Source organism: Lepidochelys olivacea (assembly GCF_965140295.1).
Source record: "Lepidochelys olivacea isolate rLepOli2 genome assembly, chromosome: 1".
In the NCBI taxonomy this organism is placed as follows: Eukaryota; Metazoa; Chordata; order Testudines; family Cheloniidae; genus Lepidochelys; species Lepidochelys olivacea.
The window spans coordinates 332,328,498-332,345,893 of record NC_140411.1 but is presented as its reverse complement, the minus strand read 5'-3'; the positions used below and the strand labels follow the sequence as shown (position 1 = coordinate 332,345,893).

The window sequence follows — 17,396 nt, the reverse complement described above, 5'->3', positions numbered from 1 at the left end:
TCATTCCCCCGATAAAATTGCTGGATATTTATAACCTTAGCTCCAGTTTAAGAGGGTTTTTTGTTTGCTTGCTTTTTGTTTTTGCCTAGGATTTTATATGCAACAAAAACAAAGACATGTTTGATTAAAAGAACACTTCAGCTAACATTCTGAAAATATTATTAAGTGAATTCAATAAGTAGTGATGGTCAGGTAATAAAAACACAAACACCTGTAAATAAACAGTCAATTACTGAAAAAATATTCACAAATAATTTATTTGAGAAATAGTGTTGGTCCATCTACAGAATTGATCAGACAGTACAATAATGTATTAATATAGCCTCTATCCAACAATCATTTTGAAAAGTTTGAGTTTAGACAGCTCTATTACTGAACACCTCTTTCTTAGCCAAAACAGTTCTGTTTAATTAAAAAAAAAGATATATCCCAAATCCTCCTGGTAGCTTCCAGCCCTAGTATATAGTCTGGAACTTTGTCATTCAAGGTAGAGACACAGAAGAGAGCACCAGACCTGATATACAAAAGTCACTTGAGCCTATTGTATGAAGTAACCTTTTGCATTCCTTACACACTCCAACTGTAGGTTGTACAGCAGCACCCCTGCCTCTCTCCCTACTTGTCCCTGTGCACCACCATGTAAGGGATGTACTCACCCTGCTCAGGTCCCCCAAATCCTTGCCCACCTGCCCACAGCAGAACTACAATAATTCCCTTGCTAAGGGAGCTGCTGCAGTTGTGTGGGATGGGATGAGGAAGATGAGGAAGATGGGATGAGATGTTTCCGTGCAACAAACAGCTCTCTCTAGTCCAGTGCATTCACCTTAGTTAGCGATTTGGACAATCCCCATGAACTGCAAGGTATACAGTGTTTACAGTAAACTGGATGCCTTCAGCGTGCAATCTACTATGGTCGGGGTAACTGATGGCTCCATTGTGTCCTTGCTGATTATAACAGACACATCAACAGGTGCAATAATTTACCATAACAATCTCTTTTGTAAACGGCATTGTGACTGCGATACCTAGCTAGAATAGTTTATCCACAAATATATTTGGGTATTTGAAATGAATATATATTCAATAATGACTGGTAGTGTTCTGCCAGCTGGTAGTAGTATTATCTATGAAATGGCACAACTAGTCATATACATTTTTTAAAAGCATGAGACTAATTTTTCCACTTGTTCCTATAATAAAACACATGGGATAAGACAATGTTAATTTTAATGCAATGTTTTATAGACTATATATATTATATACATGTGTATATAGCTTATGAAATGGCTTATTTATTTATATTTGTACTATGGTACAACTTGGAGGCTGCACTGACGATTGGGGCCCTATTGCACTAGGTCTTGAACACAGTATCAGACAGTCTCTGCCCCAAAAAACTTACAGTTTAAGGCCCTGTCTTTCACCAATGGAACTGTCCTTATACTAGTGGGAACGTCCATGCATCCATATACAAGATTCCCCACACCACACCCCGCCCTCCTTCATGGTTTTCTGGATACCCATTGATGGAAGCAGGGCTTTGGAGCGGATACCAAAGAGGAAGTTAAGCTTTTCCATTTGTGCTCTCATTTCAAGTTCTTTCATTGCATCCTTTGCAATGTCCCAAGTTGCACATGTTGTCAGTTGTTGGCTGTGGTGAGTGTTCTCTCCGTGTGCTGCACTGGCTCTGGCCAGATAACCCATACAGCAGGCTCCGATCGAACTGCCCAATAAGACCACACACTCCGTTCAGTAGCAAAAGCACTTGGTGAGGTTTCCTATAGGCATCCCGGCAGAAAGGATTTTTGAATAGTTATTGGATGAAGGGCCAGGGTAATGGCTTTCCAGATTAGATTGCAGAAGGTGTTCCATGCACTAGGTAATGTGTGGAAATAAAGCCTGATGGTATGGAAGAGGAAGAGATACAGATGAAATGAGGACCAGAGACTTATGCAGAAATATAGTGATATATGTATATAAATGTAAATATTAACACTTCAAGTTATAAAGTTACTAAGGAAATGTGTATTGCCTAATGTATTTACAAATAGGCACATATTGATAGATCTACACATAATATATAGTCTATACTTTTGAGCTATATTATGAACACATCATAGCTTACATCAAATAGAACAACATGGCCTAAAGAGGGGCATCACTGGTTAGTGGGCTAAGGTGAAGACAGGGAGCCAGTTATTCCTGGATTCCCAACTCTGCTACTGATTTTCTCTGTGACTGTGAGAAGATCACTCAGTCTCGTCATAACAAGGCTGCCCTGTCTCTACTAGATTTTTTGGGGAAAAAAAAAATCCCCATGATTACTACCACCATTACAGCTGCACTGGTGACAGTGAGAGCCCTAGTTTTGATAAAGTTCTGGCGATCACTGGCACTTTAAGTATGAGTACATTCTCTAGACTGGCTCTGCCCAGGGTTCTATGTCAGAGTGGTTAAAATGCTGGCAGCCCCAGGAAAGCGGAACCAGAAACAGTGGCAATAAAGGTTAGTGTAAGAGACAGCCTCTGCTTTATATATTATTCTGCTTAATGTGCTAGGGTTGGCCAGTCCAGTCCCAAAGGGTTTAGGGGTGTTCAACCAAATGCTAACTAGAGATGAAGTCTGAGTTTAAGTCAGAGGTTGCTACATGGGTTTAAAAAAATAAGATAAATATCAGACAAAGATGAAATGTTTTGCTTATCATTTGTATGAAGGACCATATTTTATGTCATTTAAAGTTGTATTTTCCAGACTTTTAATGGCCTCTTAAATCAGTACAGCCACTTAAGGGACAATAGACTATCCATTAGTTTGTCCTAATTAAGAGGATTCTACTGCATTACAAATGTTGCTCTTTAGCCTAATTATATACAATAAAATTGACTGATTTTGCTCTGCATCTGTCACAGGCAGCCTTTTTGCATCATCTTTCTCCCAATTTTCATAATGTAAATACTCCATAAATATAATCCATCTTCCCTGCACTCTTCTGTGACATGGCCTGCCTTGTGCCAGTTAAGCATCATTAGTGTTCAGGATATTTTCTGTTTACAGTTTATATTGCAGAACGTATACTTTCAAGCATGATAAAATATGCTGAAGATAATTTACCTGCTTTACCTGGAAGTGGGGCTGGGCAACAAGAACTCAGTCACATCTGTGAAAATTCAGAGTAATTCCTCTTGACTTAAACGGAATGATTCCCGATTTGCACCAGTGTAACTCACATCAGAATCTGACCCATGGTGTCCACAGATGTTGCATTCAGTACTCCCCCAAAAGCACATGTGGAAGTGGAATGTCTCACTCTACGTACTGTTATATATCTTGTCTTCATACTATGAATAGACATCAGTCTCCCTTTACCTGTTCATACAAATGTATATCTAAGCTTTGAAAATAAATCTACAAATATCTGAGAGATATTTAAAGTGTGTTTTCTGGCTCATTAACATTTTTATCTTAATTCAAAGGGATACATAAAACCTCTCATTTATCTACAATTAAAATAGAGACAGACTATCAAATCATATCCTCAGATTAGTAACAGTATATGCATGCTGAGTCAGACTCCCAAACAGAAACTGTTCTGAATAACAAATAGGAAGTAAATTTGCTCAACAATCACTATAAGTATAGGACTGAATATTTATAAAATAAAGGTTATTGCTAGAGCCATTAAATTAGAACCCAAGGGCACAAATGTCAGCTGAAGGTTTATGTCTGACATCCTGACAGGGATTTGTTAAATTATAGTTACTCACTAGCTAATTTGAATGTATTAGGACTTGGAAGCCAGCATTTCTGCATTTGGTTGTATTTTCCATTTACTATTTGGAACATATCCTTGACTTTGTTTTATTCTCTCAAAACAAAAATTCTCTCAATTCACATTCACCCTTCCATTAATCATCTAATTTTGTTATACATAACTTCTGAAATTTGCTGGGGCCACAGTAGTTATAACATAGGACCAGCACTAATCCTGTGCAAATGAGTGCAGTGCAGTGTTACACAAGCAGAGAATATTTAATGTAAGGCTCTGCGGAAAAAAACCCAGTGAAATGCCCATTTAGATCTGATACGTTAATTACTGCTATTGTATATGAAGTACATTCTTCATTTTATTTAACTGTTTGAGAACACTGTGTTTATTTGAAAGAACACAACATGAAAATGAGTTATTATACAAAATGTGAGAGTTCCTGTCTGGGAAGGAAGCTGAAAGCCTTTTGGTTTATGGTTGGTTAGTACCAGCTGTCACATACCTTTCATTCAACTCACGTGCAAAGTACATACCACAAAATGGTGCAACCTTGAACCTTGTTCTCTTTCAGACATTAACTTCTTGGGGACGGCAAGCATGCTGTGGCAGAGAGTTTGGCACAGGAGATAGGTGATATTTGACCTTAGTGTGATTTGTGCTAATTATGGTTTGTTTTCCATCATGGAATATTATATATGTTTCCATCAGAAGCATAACTGCTCTTCAGCTACTGCTGTTTCCCGTTAATGCCAAGTTTGGGGTGTGCAGCAGATAAGAATAATTAAAGATTGATGAACAAATAGAAGGACAAGATATGTAAGTTGAAAATGAATAGGGGAACACGATAGGTAGGTGGGAACACATTGGTCCTGTATGGGCAACAGTGTGCAGAGAAAGCTGACCCACTGCTACAGCCACTTAAAAACCTGTCAAAGTCTAGCTGACTGCAGTAAATCTCACTGTCCTATTCTGGGGTACTCCAAAATGGGCTTATAATTCAAGAGCTCAGGAGCCACTTTTCAGATATAAACAACTGCAGTTGCCTTTCCCACTTGCCTGTACATCTTGGCGCTCAATACTCTATGTTAATTACAGGCCAAACCCTCAATTCCCAGTGTAGTCAATGGGATTGGAGGATCTCAGCACCTCAGAGGATGGGACCTTACTGGAGATTTCCCCTGGAAACTGAGTTATCCACCTGATGATACAAGAATACTTACAGTTCATTCAACAACTACTTTAAAATCTTGCCAGGATTTTAGCCACTAATTTGGCCTGATTCTTCTCTCACTTGCACTTCCTTCATACTCCATTGACTTCCAGAGAGTTACTCCTGCTATACCCCATGGTAACTGAGAGGAGGATCAGACTGATTATATAAAATGAAAAGAAAAAAAATAAGGACGTTGTGGACACATATTAGCATATATTGACTGCTGATTTCTGCAGAAGTTATTAAATGACTGTCTATGCAATAAAAATAATCCTATTACTGAAGGTGTAAAGTAAGGTACAAATTACTGAAAGTTTTTCAACAAATGGAAATATGATAAACCATTACAATGCAAGTTTTATCTAACCATCATTCAGTCAGCGAACAACATTCTAAGAGAAGTTTCTCAGTAAACTCGAGTCTCTAAGATTCTAAATGTGAAAACACCATTTTGCCACCTGCTGGTTCATTCTGTTCTTTCACATGGTGTCTGTTCTTAGCTTTCAGCTTTTCATATTTCTAAATATGCTGTGCACTGCACATTACTCAGGCAGTAAGAGTCTTTCTGAAACGCAGGCATAACTTGAGGTAATTTACTCTGAGTTGCTGAGTATTAGGTGTGAAATGAAGGCCTCCTGTGGTGCACAAACCAGCTCAATTATTTCCGGGTGCTATCCATTTTGGAGAGTTTCTTAATGTTCAAGATTATATGCTGTTTCATTAAAGATTGGCACAGGAACTCAGGGGTACAGGGAAAGGCAGAGACTTTTATCCCTTTTAAAAACTTTAAATGCTTACCGTTTCCTAGATATGGGAGAGACCAGGTGGGTGAGCTAATATCTTTTTTATTGGCCAATTTTCTAGGTATGACACTTTCACTGCTTAAAGCTTTCAGTGTAGATAAGACTCCCATTCTCTCCCTCCATTCCTGTCTATACCTCCTATCCCATCCAGGTAAAACCACCCACTATACACACCTCCTATGGACTTACTAGCCTGCTGGAGGGAAGCCCCAATTAGGTGGATGTGATCTGGTTTAGTGGTTTTTTGATAATCACAAGGCCCAGATGTGCACTCTTCCCTCACATCAATTTGCTGTAGTTGAGACCTTGCCAAACCAAACAGCAACCATAGGTTTTCCCAGGAAGGTTTCAGAGTCACCTGAGACAGGCATTCTTAGCTGGGAGCTACAGTAGTTAGGTGTAGATGAGCTTATTTAAGTTAAGCATCTCAAAAACAACTGTGTGTTGTCCAGGAACCAGAAGAGGGAGCCCTGGGGAAAACAGACCAGATGCACTGCTTCCGGTTGTATATCTTGGTTTTGGAGTTTACTGCTTGTAAAGTAGCATGGAAAAAATTCAACAGCCTGAGAGATTTGCCAAACTATGGCTATGTCTATACTAATGCTGGATCAACACTCTGGCCATCAATCAACACCAGGGGTCGATTTAGTGGGTCCAGTGAAGACCCACTAAATTGATGGCAGATCGCTCTCTGGTCAATTCCAGTACTCCACCCCGAATGAGAAGAGTAAGATAAGTCGACGGGAGAGTGTCTCCCGTTGACCCAGCACAGTGTAGACTCCGCAGTAAGTCACCTAAGCTATGTTGACTCCAGCTACATTATTAACTTAGGTCGACATACTGCGGTAGTGTAGACGTAGCCTATGTTACTGCATTTTGGTTAAACTCTGAAATACCCCAAGATTGCAGAGGTTTGTTTGAGTTCTAATCTGAGCCTCCAGTGAACTTTCCCTCTTCCTACTATGACTCTAGCCTGGCTACAGAAGATCAAATATCCCTGTTGGTGCAAAACCCCTTCCTGTGGACTTTATATGCCTGCCTGATTGGAACATTTGGTGCTCATTAAAAAAACAGGCATTCCTAAACAAAAACCTTCACTGGAAGAGAGTTAAGGATGAAGATGGTGTAATGTTTATGTGAAGAAGTGCTCTTGTTTTTTTCCTTTTAATGGGAGAATTACATTCTCCCCTTGTTTTCCGGATCATTCCCACCAATATATAAATTTGAGAGGTGAGGCAGTGTTACACATAGACTGAGTTCCTGGTTGTCTGATTTCACAACTTTATCAATGTGCTTAATTCCCTTCTGTCCTCTTTAGAAAGATGGGAATATCAACCTCGCAAAGAGATGAAGTCAAATATATATGAGCCATCTAGTGAGCATTGATGGAACCACACCCACACATAATAATTAATAATAATAAATAATAATGTATTAATACAGTCCCATAATGATGCATTTTGCTTTCATGACAACTGAGTGGGATTTTCAAAGGAGGCCTTAGTGAATTAAGTATCTAGCTCTCATTTAAATCCAGGCTAAAAATGACAAACCCCTTTCCCAAAGAGCTAAGATTTATACTGTGGAAGGACAAGAAGCAAGAGTAAGGGGTCGTGGTGAAAGGGAAGGTGTGGGTTACACAGATTCTGAGAGATAATGAGGATGTCTTGTATTCTGCCAGCTTTTTAATATATATATATTTTAATTAGGATCCTGATGTCATTCCTATGCACCACCTGCTCCCTTTCCCACAACATGGGTGTAAATAAATGGGACTTTGGGGAGACTATATTCCCTCCCCCTACACACACATTTAGGGATTACATTAATAAAATAAAGGAAATGCTGAGTTTGGAATAAAATTGTTTATTTTTATTATTAAAAGTGGACAGATTTACTCATAGCCCAAAACTATTGAATGAAGCATTACTTTTTTAAACAGGAGTAAAAAGAATGAGTTATAAATCTGAAAAAAATTCCAAATAATTATCTTCACTCTAGGTTTCTTGAAATGAATTCTTATGCAACATCTATAGGCTGTAAGTCATCAGTTTTGTCCTTGCATACACGTAAAATCATAGATGAGTTAAGCAGTGATTGTCCCGTTGTGGATCGAAGCCACCTATTAATATAAAAGCACTGCAACTATGCATTTACTGCATTGGTTGCCATTTCCACCAAAATCATTTTTATCAGCTTCATCACTCCAGAACACGGGTGACATTCTGTTTGGTTGAGTGAACTGAGATATTTCTTAACTGACTTCAGCTTTCTTTCAATAACCTGACAGTTCACTTTCAACAGATGAAGCTGTAATCAGTTGATCATGGTTGAAGCCAGAACCATGCATCTGAAACACATCTTGAACGTGTGTTTCTGTGTTGAGACTTGCAAATTTTTGAATAGTTTTATAGCCTCTCTGTTCCAATCTTGATTGAATACTGTAAAATAAATTACTTTGAAGTAGATGCGCTTCTAAAATTCCTTTGCTGAATTTGGGTAGCTGGGTTCACCTGTTGCTATTTGCATTTTCTTGGGAACTTTTCTTTTCCTTGGAAGCTCAGACATTTGACTATCTGCATCTTTAAATTTTTGTGGTGGATTTGCTCCCACAATAAATTGTAGTTTTCATCTGAGTACGTGAACTGTCATTTTTCATAAGAGATTGGTTTAACAGAAGGGTTAAACATTCAACCCTTGCAAAGTTTTGGACAGACTGTCTACCATGTTTACGAAATTACAATCTAGTTCAAATACCAAAGAGGAAGTTAAGCTTTTCCATTTGAGCTCTCATTTCAAGCTCTTTCACTGCATCCTTTGCAATGTCCCAAGTTGCACATGTTGTCAGTTGTTGGCTGTGGTGAGTGTTCTCTCCGTGTGCTGCACTGGCTCTGGCCAGATAGCCCATACAGCAGGCTCCGATCGAACTGCCCAATAAGACCACACACTCGTTCAGTAGTGAAAGCACTTGGTGAGGTTTATTGCCAGCAAAGCACAGTACTAGTGCCCTATACGTGCTACAAGTTCACTTAGTACATATGTGCCTATGACAATGGACCAGCTCAGTGAATGGCGGCACTTTCCGTTCCCCCCTCGGCCAGACAAAGACACTCCGTCTGCGATCCCTCTTTTATACACTGATACAGACAAGTTGCATATTACCCTTCTGACATGGTTAGTTACCAACTCTACACCTTGTACCTGCTGAATATGTCTGTGTCAGTCACGCATTTCATTCTGTTTTGTGTCATTTGTGATTGTAACCTGCACTGTAAAGTAGAAACCCCATTTTGTATCTGGCCAGACTTTTGTCCTAGTTGTGATGTATAGCAAGGCCCTGCAAAGGGAGGGGGGTTTCTCCCCTTGTGGAGTTCTAACACAGGCAAGAGTCATCAAGACAGCTATCAAAGATTATTGACTTGCTAACAAGTCTTATCCATGTTACCACCCTGTAGGAAACAAGCTTAACTGGGACATGGAGTTTCACACTGGAACTCATGACCAAGACTATGTTTATAAGCAGGAGCGGTTCTGTGCACAAGGGGCCAACCAGCGCCAGCAAGAGGGAATCGCTGCTGGGAAAGTGAGAAGCTTCAGCTAGCCTAACAGGAACAGATCTTGAACCTAAATGAATGGATGTGCTCATTTTCAAGAGGGCTGTGTTCGGGTGTTTGTTGTTTTGCATCACTCTCTTTGTGCTGTGAGTAAAGTGAATGTGTATTTAAGAAATTCCTTTGCAAAGCCGTGTTTCTTGCTTTAACTGTCACATGGCCCTCAAAGGGTGTAACTAGAGAAACCAGAGCACATCTACCCAGGTGGCCTCTGGAATGAATGTATCTAAGCAACTCAGGATCCTCAAGAGGACTGAGGGTCTAAGCAGCTGGACTGTGTGGTCCCACTGCCAACAGAGTGTCAGAGACACGGTCTGCCCTTGGGGGGTATGCTTGAATGACCCAGAGCTAGGAACAGTGATTAGTCACTGTCCAGACACAGGGAGCTTAGCAGCTTACAGGATTCAGCAGTGGGATCCCCTCACAACAGTAGGACTGGACCAGGTTGTAAAAGCTGTAGTCCCTAAAGTTCTGAACCTGCAAGAAGAACCACACTTTGAGCCCCACTGACACCAGTGGGGCTGTGTGTTGGTGCAGGAATCTTCCCACTTGTTCTTTTTGCAGGATTTGAGCCTAAGTAACTGCTATCAACATACCATTGATCTCAATGGATGCTGTTTGTGCTTACCTGTAATGGATCCACATATTACTAGTAGAATGAGAAAAGTTATCTACGGCATATGCTGTTGTGTGTGAGTGTAGATTTAGGGAATTTTGTAAGTATCTTATGACTACAGCAGCTTAAAAGAATGCATAACTGTCTATTTTCAAGTTACTTCTTTTTCCTTTTGTCCTTGCCGTAACCATCCATAAAATGGAATAAACTGTAAGGGTTGTAAACAGGATCCAATAACTTCATGCAGAACAGTAGGTGGAAAATAAATGAAATGTAATGAGGAACAAATTATCATATTTGGATTCCTGTAATCCAAATCAAGATCAAGGACCATACTGGCTGACCCCGTGTGGCTCAAGGGAGAGGAGAAGGAGCAGAGAGCCCTTTTCTGAACCTACACACCTGAATAGGGGCTTTCACGGCCTGAACACAAGGTGCAGAGGAATCATAGCACTGACCTCAACACTAGACATCCCAAAGGGTTTAGCTGCCCATTACAAAAAAGCATGAACAGCACCCACTGAGATCCATGGTATGTTGACAGCTCTTACATAGGCCCCAATAATGCAAAGAGAACTGGGCAGGCAGACTCCTGCACCCACACTCAGTGGGGCTCTATGTGCATTTCTCTTTGCCTTATGCACTGGCTGCAGAGAAAAAGTAGAGCTGAAGGGAAAGCATGCAGCACCTAAAAAATGGAGCATGCCCAGCAGGACTACTCTGGTTTATACTGCCAAGTGTAGCACTGACAGACCCAGTCATCGGTGGATGGGGGAATCAAACCCGGAACTTCTGGAGATAAATGCATGAGCCAGGAGCCATATGCCTCTTAGCTAAGGCTGTAGAGCAGGCTCATTTATCTCTCTCTCTAAGTGGTCTCGGTGACACTAGATGAGACAGAACACCACACCCAGGAAGTGTGTGGGTTACACAACCACATGCTTTTATCTTTCAAGATCCAGCCCTTGGGTGATTAAAGTTGAGTTGGTGTTTTACCTGCAATTTTTAAGAAGAGATTTCCTATATTTGAGATATTTACTTACACCGTAAGCTCTTCAGCATAGCGACAGAATTTTTGTTACAAGATTTTACAGTAGCTGACAATGGGGCCCTAATCCATATGGCCCCTAGCTGCAAGAAAAAAATCAATCATCAGTCTCATTGCTTAATACACCATTGGAAGGCATTCAGATACTACAATGATTAGGACAGTGTAAGAACCTGTATAGAACAGAAGAGGTGCCACTGTAATACAAATAATTAGTCATGATATTTAATTTCTTTTGCATCAATTCTGTCTTGTGCATAGTATGCCCTAACAATTGTCAGCCTGCATAAATATATTTATTTTACAAAAAGGTTTTCAACTACTAAGTTAACTGTTAATTCTAGAACAACATATCTGGCTACCTTAAAAGCTGTTCAAATGTGCTCAGACAGAGATACTTGTATATTGTTGTTTTTAGACATTGCTCTGACTTCAAATTTTCACATGTAGTTTACTACGTATGCAATTAATCTTGACTGTAGTTTTATAAGAACGGTTGAACACATTTTAAAGGTCTCCTTTATAGTCACATTTAGTTGAAAGGAAGTAGAAAAAGCAAACAGACTGATAGTTGGGAACTTGTCCATTTTATAATGCAGAACACAAATAATTAAATCCCGGCTTTTGTGGGTCAGCTGTGACATTCTGAGATTGATCCAGAGGCAGAACTTCATAAAGGCTGTTAATATTTGCACTGTTAAACAAATTGTCTAACACACTTGAAGTCACAAATTCGTATCTATGCATAGAAATGTATTGTGTACAGAGTCAACAGTGTTGTATTGCATGGTGAATAGCTAAGGAGAGGAGTTTGATTTATTTTGTTGAAAATATGTATTTGGAAATTGAGTGCACTCGGGGACACACAATATTGGATTGTGTGCTAAAATGAAATGCCAGGATGTCAGGAAGACTAAGGACTCTTTGGCTGCATTGTGGCACTTGCAAGTATCATGGGAGTCAATGATAAGAAAAAAAGCCCCCTTATTATTAGGTTATAGTGCTCATCTTCTGGACAATGCCATAAGCAAGGTCTGAGACAACAAAATAGGAAAAGACTCATAAAAAGGCAAAACTGAGTTCCAAATTTATGTGCAACAGAAGCTAATTTCTATTCAAAATGCCTAGCACACTATATTTGAAATGTACGATGCATCATTGCTAATCTAAATTATAAAGGGAAAAATATTCCTCTCAGATTTGCTTGACATATCTTGGGATTGATTCTCATTTGAACTCAAGGAGAGCTGGGTGCAACTGAGGACAGGACGTGTCAAAAAGCCATTTTCACCTCTCCCATTCAGGGATACTTTTGTGGTGGCTCAGTCCCTTGTGTAGTTAGAGCATCCTTTAGGTCCCCAGGGCTGTTCAGCCAACTAGGAATTGCCAGAACACAGGGATTCCCTGGATACACTCCCTTGCCCTAGGCCAAGTCCCAGCACAAAACAGACATAATGGACCTGAGAAATGCACTTTGACTGTTCCATTCTCCCTATGTGTAGTGGTTTCATATGGCTGCCAGTAGCTCTTGTGCCTTTGCAGGTAAGGCATTACAGCTGCCAACAACTACTAGGAGGATCTGAGTGAAGATGTCAAGTATTTAGCTTCTACTAAATACCTACATCATTTGCCTAAGCATATTCAACAAATAAAAGGTGATTTATTGATAAAGTAAATTTTAATATTTTTAAGTTGCCTGTGTCTCATGGTAAATATTATATAACATGTTAGATGTGTACCGTATTAACATAGCTCTCTCTAGAGGAACAGCCTTTCAGAATTCCACTCTCTATATCAGCTTCTTGCAAGGATCATGTTTGTAGGGTATGGAAAAGCCTTATGATTCCTGTATCTCTTCATACACTTTCAAACACTAGCAAAGCTTTAAAAAACGTCTGCTTTTGCCAAAACAAACCCCAATCATTATAAAACTGTTTATGAACATCTCTCTATTCTATAAAATAAGACTTTCAGATTTTATTTACCTGTTTTCCTGAGTGAATAAAATATTCGATTTTTCAGGATCATGGTCGTGATTCTAAAAGATGAGAGGGGAAAACTTAATGCTTTAGCTGCTAAATATGCTTGAATACTACGGTAAAGGACAGCATTACAAAGGACTAAAGGTATGTCTTCACTGCACAGTTAACCTGTGCTCTTACCTGGGTTTTAACCCATACCCACCTACCATCTACATAGAAACTTCTGAGCTTGGTTTAGAGGTGCTTTAAGCCAGAAACAGCTTACCTGTCTGGGGGTATAGGTTAGAACCTGAGCTCCACTTTATCTTGGGCTGCAACCTACCCATTTTGCAGTAGGGACATAAGCTAATCATTCAAGTGCTGGTAGTCCTCCAATAGCCTTTCCACAGTTCCCCCTGAAGGACAGCAAAGCTCTCCTGCAATTGACACAACTAACTCTGAAAGAATCCCAGAGTATCTCCGCACAAAGAACCAGACACAGATGGACAAGTGCAGAAACAGTGAGGACACAGTAGTGTGAGTAGGGCTTTGCTTTTGGAATTCTCACACCCAGGCTAATCTGGTACTCAGATCCAGGTACTGATCACTCAGGTTAACTGTGCAGTGAAGACATACTTTATGACATAAATGTTCTTGACTATTTTGCAAGATATGTGTATTATATACTTATATTGATATGTAAACATATTAAAACGATGGCACATTTATGGTACCACTTACATAATTTATGGAAGGTGGGGGCAGCTCCACAGTTAAATTTGAGGTTTAGCATCCCATTATAAACTTAGTTTTCAAACCACCCTTCTCTTAACTTCTCCAGAAAGAAACTGAGCCTGACATTTCACATGGCACATCTCATTCTTGGGGGGAGTTTTTCTGGGAAGTTAAGGGAAAGAAAAAAAAAGTGTTTTACAGTTATGATGTTACTAAAATTTCCCTGTTGTCAAGCTTGACAATTTTCCTAATGTTTTGGCTCTCTATATCTCCACAGTCTGGCCTACAAATACCAAATCTGAGTTGCCTTTTAGGGTTTTTTGTTTTTTGGTTGTTTTTTTTTTAAGGACGTGTGGGGCTAGAATTAATATAGGAAATGCAGTGACATACAGAGCTTTTTTTACATGAATACTGAGGAACATTTAAGACAAACATTTTAAAATATACATATTGTAACAGGATACCTTGAAGGGGCAAGATAGGAGAAATGTTCTGTTGAAAGAGTGGATACAAGCAGGTAACCACCCACTGAGTTGTTAAAGGGGTATTGTGAGACTAATGACTTTGTTTACTTGGGCAGATAACCTAAGCAATGTTGAGCTATGAAGTTTCCTTGAGATTCTATGTCACCCTTAAGGGAATTTCAGGGTTAGATTTATGAGGACAGATCAAAAAGACTGTGACACCCTGGTCCCCATGTTCGCCACTTTTATATGGTTGTTATATTTTATACAAAATATGCCTTGTGCGGTGTCATTTGAAAACTTATAATCTGCTGAATATTATTATCCAGTTGAAATGTGTGTAATACTGCATGTGAAATAATGACATTTTGCTGTATATTTGTTACTGAAATATTTTGTAATTCTGGGGAACGCCCACAGACTAGCTCCTTAGAGAGAACAGAGGACTGACCACAGGCATCAGAAAACTATTAACTGCTGAAACAACCATTTACCAGTAGGGAGACTATAAAAAAAGAATTTACATGTCATCTCTGAGACGGCTCAAACTTCACAAACACAAAAGGTGTAAGCAAGAAATTTACAATTCACCTAAAATTGGATCTCACGTACACAGGGGACTGTTTTGTCTATACTCCAGCTGGGGGTAATCCTCAAAGAGGGGGGGAAGGTATCAGAATGAAGAATTCACAAATTATTTCTCCTCCCCCATCTCTAGTCACGGCAGCAAGATCACTTGAAAGACAAAAGGTGCATCATTGAACGGGGGGAGTGGTCATAGCCTGGAGGTTTTTCCAGCCAGTATAGACTGCTGAAAACTTTTGGGTGAGAGAAACCTTTTTGATTTTAAAACTTTTAGCCTTGATAAAGTTTAGGAACTAGCTTGCACGTTTATCTTTTTATTTCTTTTGTAACCATTTCTGACTTATATGCCTTATCACTTAAAATCTATCTTTCTCTAGGTTAATAGAATCATAGAAGGAATCATAGAAGATTAGGGTTGGAAGAGACCTCAGAAGATCATCTGGTCCAATCCCCCGCTAATCTAGTCCAACCCTCAAAGTAGGACCAACCCTTAAAAACCTCTAAGGATGGAGATTCCACCACCTCCCTATGTAACCCATTCCAGTGCTTCACCACCCTCCTAGTGAAATAGTGTTTCCTAACATCTAACCTAGGCCTCTCCCTCTGCAACTTGAGACCATTGCGCCTTGTTCGGTCATCTGCCACTTCTGAGAACACCCAAGCTCCATCCTCTTTGGAACCCCTCTTCAGGTAGTTGAAGGCTGCTATCAAATCTCTCCCCCTCCTCTGCAGACTAAATAAGCCCAGTTGCCTCAGCGTCTGCTCATAAGTCATGCCCGCCGCTGGACTCTCTCTCCAATTTGTCCACATCCTTTCTGTACTGGGGGGCCCAAAACTGGACACAATACTCCAAAACTGGACACAATACTGGCTTCACCAGTGCCGAATAGAAGGGAATAATCACTTCTCTCAATCTACTGGCACAGGATCAGCTGAGAGTGACTTTACATGTTGGTGGCTATGAGCCAACAGAGCCTGGAGGGATTTGCTGTTCATGAGCAAAGCAGTGTAAAAGGCATCCCAGGCTAGAAAGCTAAGGAGACACAACAGTTCAGGTTGCACCCTAGGGAATGTCACAAAGACTGGGACTATTTATCTTGGAAAAGAGGAGACTAAGGGTGTGGGTGTGCGTGTATATCAGAGAGGTCTATACAATCATGAATAGTGTGGAGAAAGTGAATAAGGAAGTGTTATTTACCCCTTCACATAACACAAAACCAGGAAATCCAGTGAAATGAATAGGCAGCAAGTTGAAAATAAACATAAGGAAACAACGAGGAGTCCAGTGGCACCTTAAAGACTAACTGATTTATTTGGGCATAAGCTTTTGTAGGTAAAAAACCCACTTCTTCAGATGCATGGAGTGAAAGATACAGATACAAGCATAAATATATACTGACACATGAAGAGAAGGGAGTTACCTTACAAGTAGAGAACCAGTGAACTTACCATGTGTAAGGTAACTTCCTGGTCTGGGAGTGGAACATTTCCCAATGCAGAGGCTAGATTTGGTACCATGTTGAGTGAGTGGGTAGAAGCCGTGGCAGTATGACCTTAAAAAGAAGCTGAGGCAGACATACAATCACTTTTTGAGTGCAGGCTGGAGAGGTTCACTTGAGATCTCAAGACAAGGAAGCTGCCTGCTTGCTGCTTCCTACCACTGTTCAGGGAAACAGGATGTTGCATACATTTTTCTGAATATATACATGACATTAGGCAGGAGCACGGGAACAAGGAGCACCTGCCCAAGGCTACTATGTCCATGTGTCAAGGTTCCTCCCCCACTCTGAACTCTAGGGTACAGATGTGGGGACCTGCATGAAAACCTCCTAAGCTTATCTTTACCAGCTTAGGTCAAAAAGTTCCCCAACGTACAAAATATTCCACCCTTTGTCCTTGGATTGGCCGCTACCACCACCAAACAAATACTGGTTACTGGGGAAAAGCTGATTGGAAACGTCTTTCCCCCCAAATACTTCCCAAAACCTTGCACCCCACTTCCTGGACAAGGTTTGGTAAAAAGCCTCACCAATTTGCCTAGGTGACTACAGACCCAGACCCTTGGATCTTAAGAACAATGAACAATCCTCCCAATGCTTGCACCCCCCCCCCTTTCCTGGGAAATGTTGGATAAAAAGCCTCACCAATTTGCATAGGTGACCACAGACCCAAACCCTTGGATCTGAGAACAATGAAAAAGCATTCAGTTTTCTTACAAGAAGACTTTTAATAGAAATAGGAGTAAATAGAAGTAAAGAAATCTCCTCTGTAAAATCAGGATAGAAGATACCTTACAGGGTAATTAGATTCAAAACATAGAGAATCCCTCTAGGCAAAAACTTAAGCTACAAAAAAGATACACAGACAGAAATAGTTATTCTATTCAGCACAATTCTTTTCTCAGCCATTTAAAGAAATCATAATCTAACACGTACCTAGCTAGATTACTTACTAAAAGTTCTAAGACTCCATTCCTGGTCTATCCCCGGCAAAGGCAGCATAAAGACAGACACACAGACCCTTTGTTTCTCTCCCTCCTCCCAGCTTTTGAAAGTATCTTGTCTCCTCATTGGTCATTTTGGTCAGGTGCCAGC

General features: G+C 40.1%; 1 long non-coding RNA gene across 1 annotated transcript in view; it reads right to left on the bottom strand.

The window, feature by feature from the left end:
• Positions 1–4,234: 4,234 nt before the first annotated feature.
• The window catches only part of LOC311514791, a 40,499-nt gene continuing 27,337 nt past the window's right edge, over positions 4,235–17,396 (bottom strand). The window contains exons 2-4 of the long non-coding RNA XR_014709941.1: positions 16,252–16,367; positions 13,043–13,095; positions 4,235–5,135 (exon numbers count right to left, since the gene is read on the bottom strand). This is a non-coding gene — a long non-coding RNA (uncharacterized lncRNA). The remainder of the gene's footprint in view (positions 5,136–13,042; positions 13,096–16,251; positions 16,368–17,396) is intronic.